General features: G+C 31.8%; 1 protein-coding gene across 3 annotated transcripts in view; it reads left to right on the top strand.

Annotated features, from left to right (window-relative positions):
* The window catches only part of LOC123547568 (uncharacterized), a 77,200-nt gene that overhangs the window by 34,989 nt on the left and 22,088 nt on the right, over positions 1-20,123 (top strand). The window contains exon 1 of one of the 3 annotated variants that reach the window (XM_045334765.2): positions 12,117-12,217. The exons of the other annotated variants lie outside the window; for them this stretch is intronic. The gene's annotated coding sequence lies outside the window, so the exon portion shown is untranslated. Of the gene's footprint in view, positions 1-12,116; positions 12,218-20,123 lie in introns of those variants that run through there. 3 annotated transcript variants of the gene reach the window in all.

Raw genomic sequence — 20,123 nt, forward strand, 5'->3', positions numbered from 1 at the left:
TCATCCAGAGTAAATCCGCCCGAACTCGGTCTGGTGGTGTTTAGAGTGGGTCAAACCCTCCATCAGGTGGTATCTGTCATTCCGTCGGTAATAGTGAGGGTTGGACCCCAAGTCGGATGGTATGAGCCGTTCCGTAAGGGCTTGCTTTGGTATGCCGACGGTAGAGGCCCCATATATCCTCTGACACTGCATGTAGGCCAATCTACGGCTGGTTTGTGTCGCCTTTGGTGTCAATCCACCCGTACTAGACCTTATGTGAGTTGAAATGGGTTGGGCCCCAAGTCAGTTGGTATGAGTCGTTCCGTCGGGAATACCTGAAATGTCACCTATACGTACGCCCATCTCCGGTTGATTGTTGTCACCTTAAATGATATTGTCCAGGTCCATTTTCGGATATCCGCCGTCGCTATACCGGAGTATCCCCGAGGGAACGACTCCATTCGACGAGGGATCCGACATTCTCCAACGCTCACCAGTCGAGTCCGGAGGGATTGACTCAGCAAAACGCAGCTAGTAATTGACCCACAGACAGTGTCTGGGTCACGTTCCGTCCTCCGCCGTCGGCAATCACGAGTATTTCCGACGGAATGACTAACACCAGCCGACGAGTGGTCAGACCCTCTCCAACCGCAGATTGACTGAAGGTGACAAAAACAGCCGGACACGAGTCCCTATATATTGTCAGGGGCTAGGTCGTCCATGATGATCACAGGTATAATAAATATAACAAACAATTTGATTGGCTGACTAACTCGTGGGAACGAGATAGCTATGTCGTGGTAACGAGTTAGCTATGTCGAGGGAACGACTTACTATGTCGTGGGAACGAAATAGTAAGTCGTTCCCACGACATAGCTAACTCGTTCCCACGAGTTAGTAAGTCGTTCCCTCGACATAGCTAGCATGCACTACTCTTTTTTTCTATTGCACTATTCTTTTTTTATTACACTACTATTTTTTATTGCGCTACACCTTTTTTTCAATGCAATACTTTTTTTTTAATTGCACTTCTCTTTTTTTTATGTCGTTCCTACGACTTAGTAACTCGTTTGCACGACATACTAATACGTTTCCTCGAGTTAGTATCTCGTGGGAACGACACAAAAAAAGAGAAGTGCAATTGGAAAAAAAGAGTAGTGCATGTCACCTCTACACCACCGTACATACCATACAGTAACTGCACATTAGAAAGGTCATCTGTCGATTTCTCACAATGCCTGATTTCCACAGACAGTCAGCTAAAATAGATTTTGAGGTTCCTTTAGCAATCAAATGTTGTCAAACATAGACGAAGGGATTCGACATAGCCCGTACTGGAATATTCCAGCTATATCCTCTGCATATCCACCAGTTACTGACGTTGTAATGATAATTGGGAATCAATGCAATGTCACAGCTTGGTGCATTATTGCTTGATAACAAAGGTTAATACAAAATGTACCTGTCGATCTGATTAATTTATTGGTGGGTGCTAGGGTATTTATATATATATACAGTTAAACCCATATTATCCAATAGCTCGATTACTATAAGCCAGGGTCATCATGAAACCTTTTGCGGAGGTTTCAGTCAAAATGTATTATCTATTTATTTTGTAGCTAAACTGTTTAAACAGCCGGTTGACGACATTAGTTTTAATTTTCTGCAGCCCCTTATACCAGCGTTTGACCGCTGTTCTTGTGTTAATGCTGGTGTTACAGTTGTTGACGTAATGGATTATCCGCATCAAAGCGTACAGGCTAGAACTGCGTCTAAAATTAATGTGTATGCATTTCATTAGCGTGTAACAAAATTGATAACCCAAATCCATATTTTAGTCTTTAAGAAATACATTTATAGCTGAATATTGTTCAAAATATAACAATAATCTGTATTAATTTATATAAGTCCTTGTATATGTATGCAGAACGCAACCATGCGAAGTATTAGCAAATCCGGTTCAAGTAACTTGGTTCATGGGAAATCACTCGTCGCACTCCCAAGTAGTTGGGCTTATTCCATTTAGCTCAGAATGTTTGTGTTTTTATTTCTATAGCACCGTTCTCCGTAAGTTTCGTTGTTTTGATGGATTTTAATTTTATGTAAAATACTTTCAGAAACAGTAACCAGACTCAAGTATGAAAAGCACATTTTACCTTACTTCGAACATGTCCGCATTATATTTTTTTTACAATTCTGAAAGAGCTTTGTAATTTCATTACAATAAATAAATAATATAATTATGTATAAATCCGTGAATTATTTGATTTAATCATGTCGTTTTCGTGCTTTAGAAAAAATATTTTTACGACTTAGAACTGTGACAGTCTGTTATTACTTTTCATAAGCATCACTTACCATTTACTATTATACATTACAAGAGTTGAGATCCAGGTTACACTGCTGATGTATAAAATTGAAAATATATTTTACCTTTCTTTCGAAACAAACAGCAGCTTACCAAGATGTTACATTAGTAAAACATCCAATATACACGTATCTTTCTTGTCAGCTGTTAACGTTTCATGTCATGGTACGAACCCAACTGGAACGCTCTCTTGCTGGTATAGCTAATCAAGTTAAAATAGCCTATTTCTTTCCATGAAAAAAAAAACCAAAAACGTCAGCTTACATTACCTTATTACATGACAATTTTCCTCTATGCAGCCTCTACAATCACTTCCACCATCTGACCGCCATTGCATAACTGAAATACTGTTGAAAACGGCATAGGACCAATTAATTGTATGTCGTCCCTTTCTCATCGGATCTGTTTGGCTATAACTAGAATATGCAGCATGCTTTTTATCATTTGAAGCAAGGTATTTAAATTTAATTTTGACAATTAGAAAAGAAACAAACATTTGTATATTTCTTTTATTTAATGGCGTAATAGTTTGCAATTTTTTTAAAAAATATATTAGGCTACAAAGAAAAATTCTTTGATTAACCCAAACGTTACAAAATCATGTTAGAAAATATTTCCGCAACACGAGTATTCTAGACAATGTACGTTAGAAATGCATAAACCTCAATACACCAGTACTTGCATATTGTACATATGATTTAAGTCCCTAAATAATTATGACTGAGAATTGTTTATTTTTTAAACTAAAATTCGCTTCAGACTGATCCGGTCAGTGATTGAATAATACCAAAATAACTAATATCTTGCTGACTGTACGACAAAACACGTGTCTCCATTCCTTTCCAGAGGATATAAGCAAATGCCGTATACACAGAAAGTTCATCAATCAAAATAATAAGCGCAGACATCTAAAGAAAATATATAATGTATACTCATCTGAATTGTGAATTTTCAAAAACAGTAGCACTGCAGTTTTCCGCCGTATTCTTTTCCTATGAATTTTTGTAAACGATCTGTCCTCTACGAATTTCCGATAAAGAATGTACTTGTCACTGCACTAAATTTGCCCATGAAAAACCCGCGGGATTAAAACTTGTCAGACTAGTATTTGAACTGATACGACTATAAATACAAATACAGGTGCGGATTAGCAGTGAGGCGTTATGTTAGGCAAGACGATACCCACCAAAATTAAAATAATTTATTTTTTAAGAGAACATAAGTTTACATAATTGTATGGAATGCTAAGTAAACATCTGGATGCTATTGCTCAATATTTTGCATTTCATTGCCGATATAGAGGATATTTGTTTGTTTCAGTTTAGATTGAAATATCTTTCAGGAGCGAACACCAGATGCAATATTTTCACGAGTGCAACAGAGATATGTTAAAATGTGTTAATAAAACTAAATGGTGAGACTTTTACCAGTTTTGAATATGGCATTATTTTCCCATATTTTGCACCCTCATGGAAATACATTTCATATAGACAATTTTGTTGATTTGTTTTTCATTTTCTTAATGCTAGACCTCTCATTCAAAACAGTTCTGTTCGTTATCTGTGTCAAAACAGCGTTATGCTCTTGACTGAATTATTCATTAGTAATCCCAGGTTTCATGCACGAAGAATGCAAATATTTAAAACATCACCACTGCCCCCAATATTACATGAACAACTTAACAACCTTCGGGTCGAAATAGCAAAAAGACAACAAAGCCGCATCGAAATAATAAAAAAGCCACAGAGCACATACTAGCCACCATAGAATATATAATAATAATTATTCAGTAACATGATCGTTTGCAAATAGGCCTACATCGATTTAAGTAAACACGCTCTTGAATATCAATGTGCTGTTCGTTTTCACCGTTCTAAAATTGATTCATAACATATAGACCTGCCATTTTGTCATAAAATGGAAAGAAAGTATTTGCGGAAAAGGATTGTTTTGTTGTTTTGGTCTGTGCTTTTTGTCAGTCTGATGTTTTGTTTTCTAAGTTTGAGATCACGTGATATGTCAGAATGGGATAATGCCGATAAGTTACGAGAGAGTGTGCATACGAACCGTACTCACAGAGGAAACTGGACAGTTCTTCTTGCAGTAAACAACGCATATTTTGACTTTTTTAGAAACTGGTATTGGGCTTATCAGCAACTCAACATTACGTATTCGATAATTGTCGTGGCAGAAGATGAGTTTGTTTATAGAAAGTTGAGAGAATTTAAGTCAGAAACGGTGTCACTTACAAGAAGTGGGCACGAATCAGTTCAAGAATCAGCGAGTTATGGAAGTGCGGCATTTAGTACTTTAGTTTCTGCGAGACCGTCACATATACTGAACTATCTTAAAATGGGAATAAATGTTCTTTACTCGGATATTGACATGGTTTGGATACAAAACCCTTTTCCATTTTTCACAGGGGATTTCGATATGTGGATGGAACTTGATAGCGTAGATAATTATTGCACAGGATTGATGGCTATTAAAAGCAACACAAATTCTGTTAAATTAATAGAAGACTGGGAGAAATCTTTACAAGAGACCTTTGAGATCGACCAGACAGCATTTAATAAAGTTGTGAAAAACGCTACTATACGATTGTCAATTTTAGACAGCAGTAAGTTCCCTAGCAGTGATCAGTATTTTGAACAGTTTACAGATGAGGAACGTAATTTAGCTGTGGTTGTACACAATAACTGGATTAATGGACAGGACGCAAAATTAAATCGTTTTATAAATATGAAATTATGGTTCGTCCCAGCCGTTCATTTTCCAACGGAATTCCATTATGTCATGTTTGTTTTAGTTTGTATAATATTGTTTACATTTATTTGCGAAGCTAAAGCATATTATTGAGGAAATCATATTAATAATTAACTCGTGTTCAAATTCTAATATTATAATAAAATATTTACACGTTATTGTGTTTAAATAATTTATTACCATTATGTTTACTTATCATTGTATGTATATTGTCAATATTTAGAATGGATAATTATTATTTTCAACATCAGCTTAAGTACAGTTAGTTATCACAGTTACTCAAAACTGAACGAGATTTTTACAAACGGTCTCTTTACTATAAGACCACTGCGCAGGAGATTGGGCTCCTGTATGGCGCAAAATAACACAACAGAACAGAACAGACTTTTATTTCAGTAACTTATACATATATAGTATCTCGTTACATACATACTATTTTATATAATTATTTTATGGCCACGTGATAAACTCATACAATGTTAAAGTAAAGAAAAAAAAAAAAAAAAAGAAACATATAGCAAATTGTAATCACAGTTTGTGAATGGAGAATAGACGTTCACATTCAACAGATGTTGTTATATTATAACTGCACGACATGATATCATACGTTGTATATATTTTACAAGTTATACAGTACAATATGACACCCTGAAAAACTTTTTACAAATATCTTATACATGTACATGCATTAAGAGTAACCAGTAAAATCAATTGCATGAAGGATGAATCAAACATAAATAACAATATCGGTCGAAATGCATAATTGACATAAGAATTGAGTAAAATGTAAAATGTAAAACGAACCATATGTACCACCATATGCAGGGGTGCCAAGCCGCCAGGAGAGGGTCGCATTCAGACCATCTTCATGGCAGCACATCCTGTGTTGCGCAGTGAGCAACACATGAGTGTCCCCTACTCCACGGCGGTGTTCACCGCAGGTGTAGGTTAATAACTAGTATGTGACGTGATGTCAATATTGCCGTGTTTTAATTGGGAAGTAGATTTTAGTTTTGCGTGTTTTGTTGGCAAATAAAACACGGTTTTGAATTCAGATGCGTAGTAATCAAATCATGAAGGCCGAAGTACGACGAATCTGAACGAAAAAAACGTGCTTTATTTGCCAACAAAGCACGCAAAACTAAAATCTATTTCCAATTTAACACGATCGAATAATACCAGGAAGGGATACTAATATGGAATCCATTTAAGGCGTAAATTGACGGAGTAAACCGGAATAGCTAGAAGTACGTCATTTTGCGAAACGTGTTTTAATCGACAAGACAGTACACGGTAAAATCCTCCATTGTTTATATAAAAGAAAATCTTAGAAGTGTTAGAATGAAAATTCTTACACGGACCGATTAAGTTCCCTATCAAATAAAGAAGATTGAAACTGTTTGTTATTATGCAACACACAGATAGTTTGTACCTCATTATGTCATTAAGCATGAAACTGAGAGAATAAACGAATTGAATTAAATTATTTCCGTTATAGCGTCATTTGTCACAGCGGCGCAAAACCACACATAACAAGAAAATATTCAAAGTGATTATCTTTAAAGTCTTGATAACGTTAAGAATCGAAATGATATAACTCAAACAGTGATTTGCTGTTGAACAAAGTCATTGTTTGTCGCTGAGATGCATATAATTATCATTTGGGCTGCATTGTCCAGCATTTGAACAATGCACCGTGGTAAATTAGACAATAGACCACAAGAAGACCTTGTTTGTTTTCATTCTTACAGACTCATTGAAATATTTTGATAAAAGTACTGCTGTACTTAGTAATGAACTTGACTTCATATGGCGATTTGACATCGTTGTTTATCGCAGAATAAATAAAGCCTGACTTTCGTCTTTTGTTCAACTGGGAATAAAATCGAGCCATATTAGAATATTGAACGAATTCTATTATAAACAAAGTTCATTCATTTACCAGTATTAATGTTTTTATAAAAAGCACGGGTAATAAACCACTAAAATTGTATAATCTATCAAACGGTTAAAACAATTTATTATTATTTCATTTGAAGAAGTAATTCTCAAAACTGAAAAACGGTTAGTTAAGATGATCGGCCCCTTTAAATTTAACTGCTATATTCCACCAGTTGGTTTTTAAGTCTAATAGGACATTTGACATGCATGACCTATAATACAATTTGATACAGTGATACCAGATGGCAAGACAACTATGATATAACCAAAATAAGTTGTTCTAATGTGGAGGATAAGACGGTAGCCATTACTGACCAGAAAGTGTCGAGCATTTCATCCTCAGCCAAGCTGGCCAGTCAAAAATTTACAACAGACACAAATGTCCCTTCCATCTTTAGCAACCATCCCATCTGCTTTGTTTGAAATTTTAATACCATCGAATGGCAAGCTAATCCGATGCATAAAAACAAACCCGGACCGACCAAAAGATGGAAAACTCAACACTACACGGCAACACAAAAGGCTGCGAGTCATTTACAGGCTAACATGATCTTTTTACAAAATATTGACGATTTCAACAGTGTGTCTTCATTATTAATGAATTTGTTTTCAGTTCAGCTTTTATTATTTTAACTGGCACATGTAGTAGGTTGGCTACCTGATAATCAATATTTGGTTTTCTATGGTGGCTGATTTGTGCCATTTCATTATTTTAACTAACATGCATGTTTTGTTGAAAAACTCAATTGGTTATGAAGTAGGTATTGCAAGGAAATGTGTCAGATACCGTAATGCTTAGTTTATTACTTTATTTTATCATGTTAGCTTTTGGCACGTATAGTGACACAAAACTTATGTTATATTGGCAAGGGCATTAAAATAGGTATACATGTACATGTGTATCTTCTTATTAGTCTCGTCTTTTTCCGAGGAAAAATACTGTACATCTTTTTTCGAAAAAGCTCGTATATATAGAGGATATTTGTTTGTTTTGGGTGAATATGGAATATATCTCACTGAGAAGTGAGAAAATTTCAAATATTTTCATGAGCGCGTTGCTCGAGTGAAAATGTGAAAACTTTCTCACTTTGAGGTGAGATATTCTATATTTACGAAAAAACAAACACATTTTCTTTTTAGTTTATGCTTAATTACGTTGAGATATGCATTTTGCAACAAATTTTAATCTCAGCGCGGGAAACAGACGCGCGTAAACGAACATGACGTCAGACGTGTTGTGACGTTAGAAAGATGCACACGACATAAAGTTTCATTTTATTTTATTTCTTGCTGCATAATGTTATGAAATTCTCATTAAGTAAAATGATTTGAATCGAGAAATATGCTATAAAGTGCGACTACAATTTTCAGCCTGTTTTAAGTAAATGATTTAGAATGTATACACAATCACGGTACAAATAGATCGGCAAAGCTATATCATTTAGGGTAAAATGGGGTAACTGGGACACTTAAAGAAACACTGTCTTATATAATTGTAGAAACACCAAATAAAAACTTGATTTATTGGTGTGTCGCTACACACAACATATACAATTTTACAATATAAAGATTTGCAATAACCTGACATTTTAGTTGTATTAAACGTGCGTATATTAAAGTCACATTTAAGACAAATGACACCATTCCTGTCCACAGATTAAAAAAGAAGTTTGAATTGAAAATGTGACTCGGTATTAATTACAATTTCGATTTTTTGTAGCTCTATACACGGTTGCACATGGAAGTCAATAGGTCCATACTAACTCATATAACATCAGTATTTGTTTGAATACATGTTTATCATTTAAATCATATAAAATCAAAATTGTAATAAGTTTAAGTAACTATGTGAAATTCAAACATAAACTTGACATAGGGTACCTAATACATTATGTACTTATACATGTGATTTTTACACTTGAAACTGTCCAAAATTTAAAACAGTTTTGAACAAACCTAAATTTCATTTTTTATCAGATATTAACGGAACATTTTTGTTTTCAAAATTAAAGAAGAACCATAACTAAACTAGCTTCATGCATTATAAAACAATAGGTAGGGGACTGGGGTGGGATAAAACAGCAATTAGAAGGGTGGAGATCTAAATGATAGGTCTTTATAGAAACATTTTTCATACTCAAAATGTGTTATTTTCACTTAAATTGTACCAGTAACCTAAATGCATGAAAAAAATACCAGTTTCAGTTTGATACAATCAATTTTCAAGGTTTTATGGCTTTTTCAGTAACGTATGCTAGCGCGCCAAATTTCCTGGAAAATAGCTGTCGCGGCATCATTTTTGACCACTTTTCCTTGCTTGAGCTTATTTTTGCCATATTTTATCAAGTTTTACCATAAACTGCACTCAAATCACACACTGTTACTGTAAAATATACCCAAACTCACCCCTGACACCTAAAACATACCAATATTTAGTCAATAAATATGCATTTTTTGACAAAAATACACCCAAAACAGTGATTTTGAAATATTTTTAGTTTTTCTTCTTTTTCTCTGCTAAATTGCACTGAAATTGTCATCTTCTATCATAATCTGGCCAATCTAGCCTGTTTACAGCCACATCTAAACAAGTTTAAATTTTTACCCCTGCACAACTTATAGGTTACACTCTACCAATTCAAGTCCTTATTTATTTCATATTAATAACAAAACATTCAGACCTCATTTTCAGCACTTTAGAGCATTTCAATGATATGAAAACCATATATGGTCATTTAGTATAACATGTCTTCTTATCAAAAATAGAAAAATATTGACATGTTATGTTGAATATAAGAAAAATAATCTGTTCTGAGAAACATCACCCTCTAAAAATGCCCCCATGAAAACAGCCGTTTAGCAGTTACGCGTAGGTAGACATTTTTCGCAAAGAATAAAACTTATTCCAAGAAATTTACAATGAAAATGGTCTAGATCTATTCTCAATACTATAAGCAATAAACATAAGCCAAAAATTTAACTGTCACCTCCTCATGTCACTCATTATACCAGATTTCATCCATAGCATGGAACTACATTTTGGACTACTTCACATGTAACACTGAGTAGTCACTTCCGGTTTGGTGTAATCCGTCCTTTAGCTAATATAAGGGAGACAATCGATTCAGAAGGAATTGTTTAACACAGTCGATAAAGGAGAGAAAACCCAACATTTCTCGTTAAAAGCGGAAAATCATAGTGAATTTTAAAACTAGTGCATTATCAGAATCATAGCCTTTAGACGTCCGGTGTGGGTTTTATTTTGTTTTATGGTAACTATTGTATACCTCAATGCCATTCATTAACGGTCAGGATAAAGCAGAGAATATCTGAATTTACATTTTCATTAGAATGTCATTTCACCTGTACAAAATGTGACATTATGAAACAAAAACAACGAACAATTTGCATGCAAATCAAAAGCAAAACTTCACTGTGAAATATCAACAATCACCATCTTTACTTTATAGAAATCTCACTTACAAATTGCTCTATTAATAATATACTTTTGATCTATTTATAACACTCTATTTGTAACAAAGCAAATGCCAAAATATTAAAATACATGCATGAGAAACAAATACAAGTGTGCCTCAATTCTAAGATGAGCTCTACGTGACCAAGATTCAAGATTTCAAGATTAATTTATTAAGGCATAAACATTATACAATGTCCATCGCCACAAACTAAAAAGGCGGTTACAATTTGTACATGAGGAAAGTACAATAAAGAAAGTATAATAGGTAATCTGTACAAATACAACAGTGTTACATTATAACTAATTAATGTATTTAATACTAAAAATATATTCACAATATCACATAAAACATATATTAAAGAATTTATGCTGTGTTATCTAAACTGATTTGTGTCCAAAATTAGACTTTTACCATTGACTTCAATGGAAAATAAGGGTGGTTATATAAACGGTTCAAAGGGTAAGTGAAATGATAAACTTACATTTTTTAAAATTATATCATCATTTAGAGGAAAGATTAAATCAACGAATGCCGCCGAAGCAAATTCGTTATCTTAAACCAGTTAAAAGATATAACGAATAAATAGAATTTATCCTTCTTTATTTAATGTGTCAAAAAAACGATAATACCGATTATTGGAAAAATTGAAAGTTCAATATGATTTGCATGTGAATATCCGCAATATGACCGCACATGAAGTTATCTAAATGGCCAGCTGGTGTTCAGTGATGTATTACCTTATCATCATAGATCTCATATAATCTAAAATGGTCAGTGTGAATGGAAATGGGCTAAATTAGGACAGCTTGACCATTGGTAATTTATTCGCGATGTTCATAAATGGAACTACTTTGTGTTTCGCAAGAACATCTTTTTGGTGTGATTAGGAATAAAAGAAATATTCTATGATTGTCAGAAGTACACTAAAAACTTTGGTAGCGGGTAAACCCGCCCCCAAAACAAATAACTGTTTCGAGTTTTCTATGAAATAGGCTTATAGCCTCCGGGGATTTGCCCGTTAGAGGTTAAAAGGATTCGAAATTAAGAATAAAAGCGCTAAATCTTCTAACATCAACGAAACTTTTTACCACATATTATAACTGAATGAGTTTGTGTACAACCCGCAGTTTCTGACTAGTGTATGTATTTCCTACGCGTCTAGAGGTTAACGTTGTCTCCTCATATGAAGTGCCACGTGCTCGTTAACGCACCGGATGGAGATGACTGGAGGCGGGTTGCGGTCTTAATCAATTTTAGATGACAGTGAAATGATCGATGCATAGTACCGCAATCACTGTCCAAGGATAGGGAAACAGACAAGGAAAACCGATGGAAAAAAAGAAGAAAAAGAAATTGCTCTACATTTAAACAAATCGTCACCTCGGTGCAAAAAGTGGATAAATCCATTGACTTAAAGAAGGACTCATTCACTTTTTGCGCTAAGGTGACGAAATGCATGCCGTGAATATAACAAATGCTGCCCATTTCTCAATACTTCATGAGGAAGTATGTAACAAATTAATATTACATGTACATTTTGTATCAATGTAAAAAACAAACTGCTGGCTTGCGGTTTATATATAATTTGCTACAAATTAAGTTTGTATTTGCTATCTCAGTTGCTAAGTAGAAATAAAGGAAATTAACGTCTTTATGTATGATTGGCCAATAGACATATCTAAACGTAAGTCCTTTTTGTATTAAATACTTCGTTTAAAATATTTTTGCAGTAATGCACAGGTTTGTTAATTTTCGTCATGAAATTCATGACACTTTATTCACGAAATCTGTTACCGAAAATCATCAAAAATCGTCTCTTCGAGTGACGGTCGGATATCCTCTGGTGTACTGAAATAAGCATGTCATTGAGTATTTTTTTCTTGGATTTTTTTTTCTCACGTCCTTTCAAAACATTAAACAATGCAAAAAAGGTTAACATGAACATTGTATACTTGTTTCCAAAACTATCATTAAAAGTAATGTATAGTTAAATACCTCACGCTTATGGGAAAATTTCTCTATATCACAGCAGGGCAACGAATAGTTTGCTTGAAGTATTTTAGTTGGAAGAAGTGTGTGGGGGGTGGCAAAGAGGATTGGGAGCGGGCGGGGATGGTGCTGTTTGAATTTCAAGTTCTTTCTTAGAAGATGTTAAGTAACAGCTTTTGAGAGATTATTTCTGACATACGTAGCAGTTAGGTACTTAACAAGCCCTCTGTTTTATTTTATAAAAATAGCTATTTAGTTCAATAATATTGTATTGCTAATACATACAACACAAAAAAATAGTTTGGACCACTACTGCTTACAAAATTCCCAATACAATAAAATCTGCAAGAAGGCATATGCGTCACATCAAAGCCGCGTGGAACAAGGAGAGGCCAAGCATGCAAAACCGTATTATTCGTAAGAATCAAACTGATTCTGAAAACCTCTAAAAAGCTGCGGTGCTCCGTTAGGGTGATCCGCAGCGCGATATCACAATGATGAAGCACGAGACCATAGTAGTATTAGAATTACCGAAGCGAGCATTTTTAACCTCATTTGACCTTTTGACCCTTGGTCCGAACTGACCAATGCTGGACAATTAAAAAAAAGAAAAAAAAGATTTTAACAAATTATTGTTAAAACCTATAGTAAAATAAAGTAAATCTATTTTTAGTAACGTTTACAATGTAAACGCCTATTTTTAGTAACGTTTACAATGTAAACGCCTATTTTTAGTAACATTTATTTTTAGTAACGTTTACAATGTAAACGTCTATTTTTAGTAACGTTTACAATGTAAACGCCTATTTTTAGTAACATTTATTTTTAGTAACGTTTACAATGTGAACGTCTATTTTTAGTAACGTTTACAATGTAAACGCCTATTTTTAGTAACGTTTACAATGTAAACGCTTATCTTTATATTTGAAATACCGTGCACAATGTTTGTGTTTATTTTTAGTAACGTTTACAATGTAAACGCATGTCACTTCCGTTCAAGTTTATTTTTAACATTAGTGGAATTTCTTTATGTCTATACTTTTATTTATAGTAACGTTTACAATGTAAACGCATGTCACTTTCATATATTGTTCAACCATGCATCGTCGAATGGTTTCAGTTGTTTATACAACATATTTGATCTTATTTTCAATATGCATGTTCATTCGATACAGGTTATACATGTTCATCCAGTATAGATTCATCCGATATAGATTTATCCGATACAGGTTCATCCGATATGTATAATCTGATGTAACTATCCGTCAAAAGCGTAAAATTTATTTCTGTAGATGTTGAATCGTCATAAGGATGTATGTCAAACATTGTTCCTTGTGTTAGATATAAATATAAACTGCGATATTGGGCTTTTAGTCGGTTTATTCGGTTCAGCTTTAAACCCGGCCCCCGCTAATAAAAATTTAATATCTATTATATAAGTTCCGGTTTTTTTAACCGCAAACACACCATTCAAAACCACATTTGGTACAGCTACACTATATTGTTGGTTTATGTGTATAAAATCTTTATAATCTACGAAAATTCCAAATCTTAAATCCATTCCATTTAAATAGTTCAGATCATCCATACCTTCATATGTTGAATGTATCCAAGCACCAAGACGGTTAAAATACTTTTTCATTTTTACGAATTCATAAAAACCGTATTTAAACCTTGGATCTGTTTCATAAAAACTGTTATATTCAAAAAGAAACACTTCATGTTTTGCTCTTTCTATTTCTTTTTCCAATTCTTCTTTTATTTTCCTGTCTTTCTTTTTAAGTTTAAGAATTATTTCAGCTAAATCATCAATTCGTTTTGTTATAGCAACTTCAGAAGCAGATAGATTGTCAACAGTATTCTTTGTTCTAGCTAATTGTGTTTCTTGTTTTAAGAAAACATTTTTTACTTTTGTAATTTCTTCGACATTAGTGGTTATTGCTTTAGTATTAGCAGTAATTACTTGGGTATTAGCAGTGATTGATTCTCCTTGTTTAGCTGATATTTCAATTACAGAGTCCAAATCATTTATTATTTTTTTAATTTTATCATTAATTTTATCATTAAATTCATTAATATCTTTTTGTAATAAACCTTTAAGTTTACTTAACTCTTCGTACTTTATATTGTGACGTGCATCAACATTATTAATCAGGTCTACAAGTTGTTTCTTCAAATTTTCTAGCTGATTATTAACTGTGTTAATTGCTTCAGTATTAGCAGTAATTAACTCTCCTTGTTTAACTGATTTTTCAACTACAAAGTCCAGTTCATTTTTATGTTCTTCAACTTTAGCATTAAGCTGCGTCATATCTGCTTGTAATTTTTTTGTAATATTACTTAAGTCTGCATACTTTAAATTATGACGGTTGTCAACAATACTAATCCAATTTCGAATTTGTTTTTTAAAGTCATCTATTTTAGAATTGAGCTCTTTTTTAAAGTCCTCTAATGCTGTGTCATGGTCATCACCTCTTTGTGAAGCTGCCTTTTCCAGTTCAGATTTATATTCTGCAAGTTTATTTGAAATTAATTCTAATAAATCTTTATGCTTTTTTTCAGTTTCAGTATTTAGTTTATTTATTTCTGTTCTAATTTCTAACTGATACATATTTTGTAACTTTTTTTCAGCTTCAATAATCTTGTCTTTTAGTTCTTCATGTTTAATCATACTATCTTTTAATTCTTGAACTTGATTGTATAACTTTTCAAAATTGGTTCTAAATACTTTTTTTATATTGTCATCTGTCAAATCTGATTTCTCTTCAAGTTCTTTAATAGAATCAACCATAGCTTTCATTTCTTCTTCAATTTTACCTTGTAATTCAACTATCAATAATGAATTCTTTTTAAAATCTTTTGTTAATTCTTCAATATTCTTTACATCTGCTTCTAATGTCTGTTTTATACTTTTGACATCTTCAAGATTATAGTCATCTATTACACTTTGAACTTTTTTATACACAAACCGTCTTGAAACTACATCGGTGGATTTATCTGGATTTCCTAAGTTGATTATTTTATTACCTCCCATATCTAATGCTCTGTTCATTGTGTTATCAAGTTCCTTATTTCTGTGAAGATATGATTCCATGTCCTTTCTAAGCTTTTTATATTGTTTTTTAGTAGCATAATCACTTAAATCAATATCAAATTTAACTTTACTTACACTTTCAGATTCACTTATTTGTTTTGTATCATTAAAAACTCCCATTATATATTACCAGTAAAGTTTTTTCTTAAAAACTTCCTTGGTTTGTCAATATATAAGAAATCATATTTTTGATTTGTTGCATTAGCAAATGAATCACGATCTATATTTTGTTCATTACAAATCATATCATTTTCTCGTTTACCTGGACTTTCAAATAAAATATAATGTGAACAGTTAATTCGAATATCTTTTGGTGTTTTATAGTAAGACTGACTTAAATAAATAACACAACAGTTTTTATGACGTCCTTGAATAAAGTATTTTGTTATTTCATTTTGAACTTTTTTATCTTCACATACAAAATCATCAAATATTACTACTTTTTGTTTTTCTGATTCAAGATCATTAACATCAATTATTTCATTATTAGAATATTCAAGTATTTCATTTGGATCTACTTTAATTTTTTTTGCAATTTGGCTTAAGTGGTTAATTAAATCTTGATATTTAGATTGTTCTAGGTTTTTAGCATACACGTATAATTTATCATAATATATAAGAGGTTTTCGAAGTATATGCATTAATGTATTTGTTTTTCCAGATCCAGAAGATCCGCATATTAACATTCTAAAACATGAATCTGGCATAAAAGGATAATGTTGTTTAAAGTTATTAGATTTATCACTTTTTGTATCATAATTTGGAATTTCCATTTATATAATATTACATTATTTTACATTATTTTACAATATCTTACATTATCTTACATTATTATATAAATGCAATCAAAACTTAATGAAATAAGAATAAGAAAAAAATTAGTCGGGCAAAAGATGAGAGATCTTAGAGAAGAAATAATGAGAGAAAAAATTAAGAAAGCTACAAATCGGGATATGTACACTGAAATTTATAAACCAATTACTGAAAAAATAGAAAGTCAAAAAGAACAATTATCAAGTCAGTTATAAGCATTACCTGGAATTAAGAAGCAATTAGCGTTACTAAGTGATGAAATGAAAGACATACAAACATACCAGGGTGTACCACAGATATTCCAAGAACCACCATCAATTACAGGGTCTCCTGGAAAAGTTGAAAAATCTAAAAGACAACAAGAATATATACCAGTAGATTGGGGGGATGAACCTGTCGGATGGGTTCCTCAAGATGAACTTAAAAGATTAGAAGATTATGGAAGAGAAAAGATGGGAATAACTGAAACATCTGATGATACAACTAAAGATACAACTAAAGATACAACTAAAGATACAATTGAAAAATCAGAAGAATTTAAGGTAAATTTAGATGTAAATATTGATAAAGATGTATTATCAGATTGGAAGTTACCTGTATTATCAGAGTTAGTAATAAACAAAGATAAAGATGATTGGATAAAAATAAGAAAAGAGGTTACCGAAAAATTAAAGAAATGTACTCGTAGAATAAATGAACACAGTAAAAAAAATCCAGATGAAAAAATTGAATTTTCAGATGCAGAACCTATGACTGTAGGTGAGTATGTTTCGGAGTTAGAATTAGACAGAAAAAATCTTAAAAGATATGGTGAACGCTTATCAAAAATGATTAATGACTCAGAGGTAATTGGAAAGGGAATAAGATATCACAATCCATATAAAGTTTTACCAAATGGACAATATGGTAATTTAATTATTAACTTAAATAAACTTTATGGTCAAAACAAATTAATTGCTAAGGATAGAATAACTGGAAAAGAAGTCATTAACACTAAAGTAGATAATGATTTGATTGATTTGATTAATAAAAGATATAACAATAATAAAAAACATTCAATTCATTCAAGAAAAATATTTAAAGAATTAACAGAAAAGTCAGGATTACCTATTAATAAAAGATCTATGAAATTTAAAAAAGTAATTAGGGGACAAGGTTATGACGTTTGTCCATGTAATCCGGAAGAATTGGTTAATGACTTGGAGTTAATTTGTGGTTCAATTGATGCTGGAAATAATAATGAAGAACTAAAAAATGAAGGTATTAGAATAATTGATGAACTATTAAAAATGAATTCACTTTTACCAGAACAACATGAAATGTTATATAAAAATTATTTTTCTTGAATTTAAATTTTAGTTATATATAAATGGAACAAAAAATAGTATTAAGTTCTGAAACAGTTAAAGATAATAAAAATAAACCGAGTGATTTTACAATCAGATTTAGTCGTTCTTTAATTTTAGATAAAAATAAAACTTATGTTGTTGGTTTGGATAGTATTAACACTATGACCTACTCTTGGCATAATATTAGTGATGAATATGACAATAAAAGAATTCGTTATCATAATGGTAAAGAATGGAAAGATATTATATTTACAAATGGTTCTTACAGTTACACAGATATTAATAATTATATTAGGGAAACATTAATAAGTAATGATGATTTTGAATTTAATAAATCAGAAATTGCTCCAATAAGTTTGGAATTTGATTTAAGTAGTTTTAAGATTTTGATTTCAATTACAGATAATTTTATGTTGGATTTAAGAATGTCAAATTTTCATACATTGCTTGGATTTGAGAAAAAAGCATTGAGAAATACCGAATGGGGAACTACAACACCAAATATAACTAACTCTGTTGATACAATTTACATTCATTGTGATCTTATTGATAATTCACTTGTTGATGGTAATTTCAGTGATATTATCTATGCTTTAAGGACTGCAGATTTAACAAGAGCTTATCCATTCACAAAAGAACCACAAAGAGTTGGATATTCTGAAATTAATAAATATATTATAAATTCAATTAGAATATATATTACAGATGTATTTGGTAGAATAATTAATTTTAATGAGGTTGAAACAAGTTTTACACTAATTTTAAAAGAAATATGAAATTATAAATTTTAGTTTTATATAATGTACAAAAAAGTTTATGACAAAAATAAAGGAATATTTATTTATGTTGATGCTCACACGGGAAAAGAAATCATACATGGAACAGGTATCTTTGACACTTTAACGAAATTGTTTTCAAGCGGAGTTGCATCTTCAATTGGCACAGCTGGAAAAAAAGCTTTGGAAACAGCAGGAAAAGCAGCACTTGAAAGTGGAACAAAAAAGGTTGGCACAGAAGTTGGAAATTTAGCTGCTGATAAAATTGTTGAAAAACTTAAAAAGAAACCTGCCCCGGCAGTTGGTAATTTAATTGCTAAGGAATTACAAGAAAAGAATAACAGTAAAAATAGTAAGGAGGAGGATATTAATATAAGATTAAATAGATTATTGTCAGGATCTGGGGCTTTAGCTCGACAAAAACGTATTAACAGATTAATTTATAAAAACTAAAGTTTTAACTTTAATAAAAAAATAAAATAATATATAATATATACATGTTTAGAACAAAACAATATTGTGAAAGATATGAATTAACTCCTATTCAATTAGATACAGCTTTAATATCTGTCTTGGGAAATAATGTTAAGCAACAAAAAAACGGTTATCACTTTACAATTAATGATAGAAGTTCATATTTTGATTGGTTTAATGGTTATTTTGAAGTAAGTTTTAAAGTAAATAAGCTTGCTAACGGTAATAATTATGGTGACGATGGAGATGCTAATCAAATTGCTCTAATTAATAATGCAGCTTCATTAATTGATCAGTTAGTGGTTAAACAAAATGGAAAAATTGTTTATGATTGTAATAATTTATATAAGGTAGTAAATGTAAAGGATTTAGTTGAACTATCTGAAGATTATGCAAAATCAACTGGAACAAATGAATTTATCTATTTAGATACTACTGCTACTGCTGAGAGCAGGAATGATCAAGTTGGATATAATAAAGGTTTTGCTTTTAGAAAAGGATTAATCGAAGGTGGTAAAGAGGTAAATGCTAAAATTCCATTAAATAATTATTCATTTTTTCAGGGTTTAGAAACTAATATTATACCTCCAAGTCAAATTCAAATAACACTACAGCTGACAGATGATGATGAATTAATTTTTAGAGCTAATGCTGCTGATGCTGGTAGAGTAATTGTAACAAAATTAATTCTATGGGTTCCACGTTTAATTTTCAATGAATTTGGGTTTGATCTAATTACTACTGAAAGATTTAAAAAAGCAAGATGGTCATACCTTCGGGAAATGATAACGCAATCAACTGATACACAACAAACTAATATAACCTTTAGAATAACAGCTGGTGTAACAAAACCACAACATGTATTTGTTTATTTACAACGACCTGATAAAAGTAATTCACAAGAACATAATCCACATTTGTTAGATACATTTAAAATTAATGCAGCAAATGAAAATTGCATTTTGAGTTCTTGTCGTCTTGAAGTTGGTAATGGTGTTTTTTATCCAGAAACAGAATACACAAGTATATCAAGAATATATGACGATGTAATTAATTATTATTATAAACAAAATCATAAGACTACTGGAAGTCTCT

The sequence above is a fragment of the Mercenaria mercenaria genome, chromosome 9 (assembly GCF_021730395.1).
Source record: "Mercenaria mercenaria strain notata chromosome 9, MADL_Memer_1, whole genome shotgun sequence".
Classification (NCBI taxonomy): Eukaryota; Metazoa; Mollusca; class Bivalvia; order Venerida; family Veneridae; genus Mercenaria; species Mercenaria mercenaria.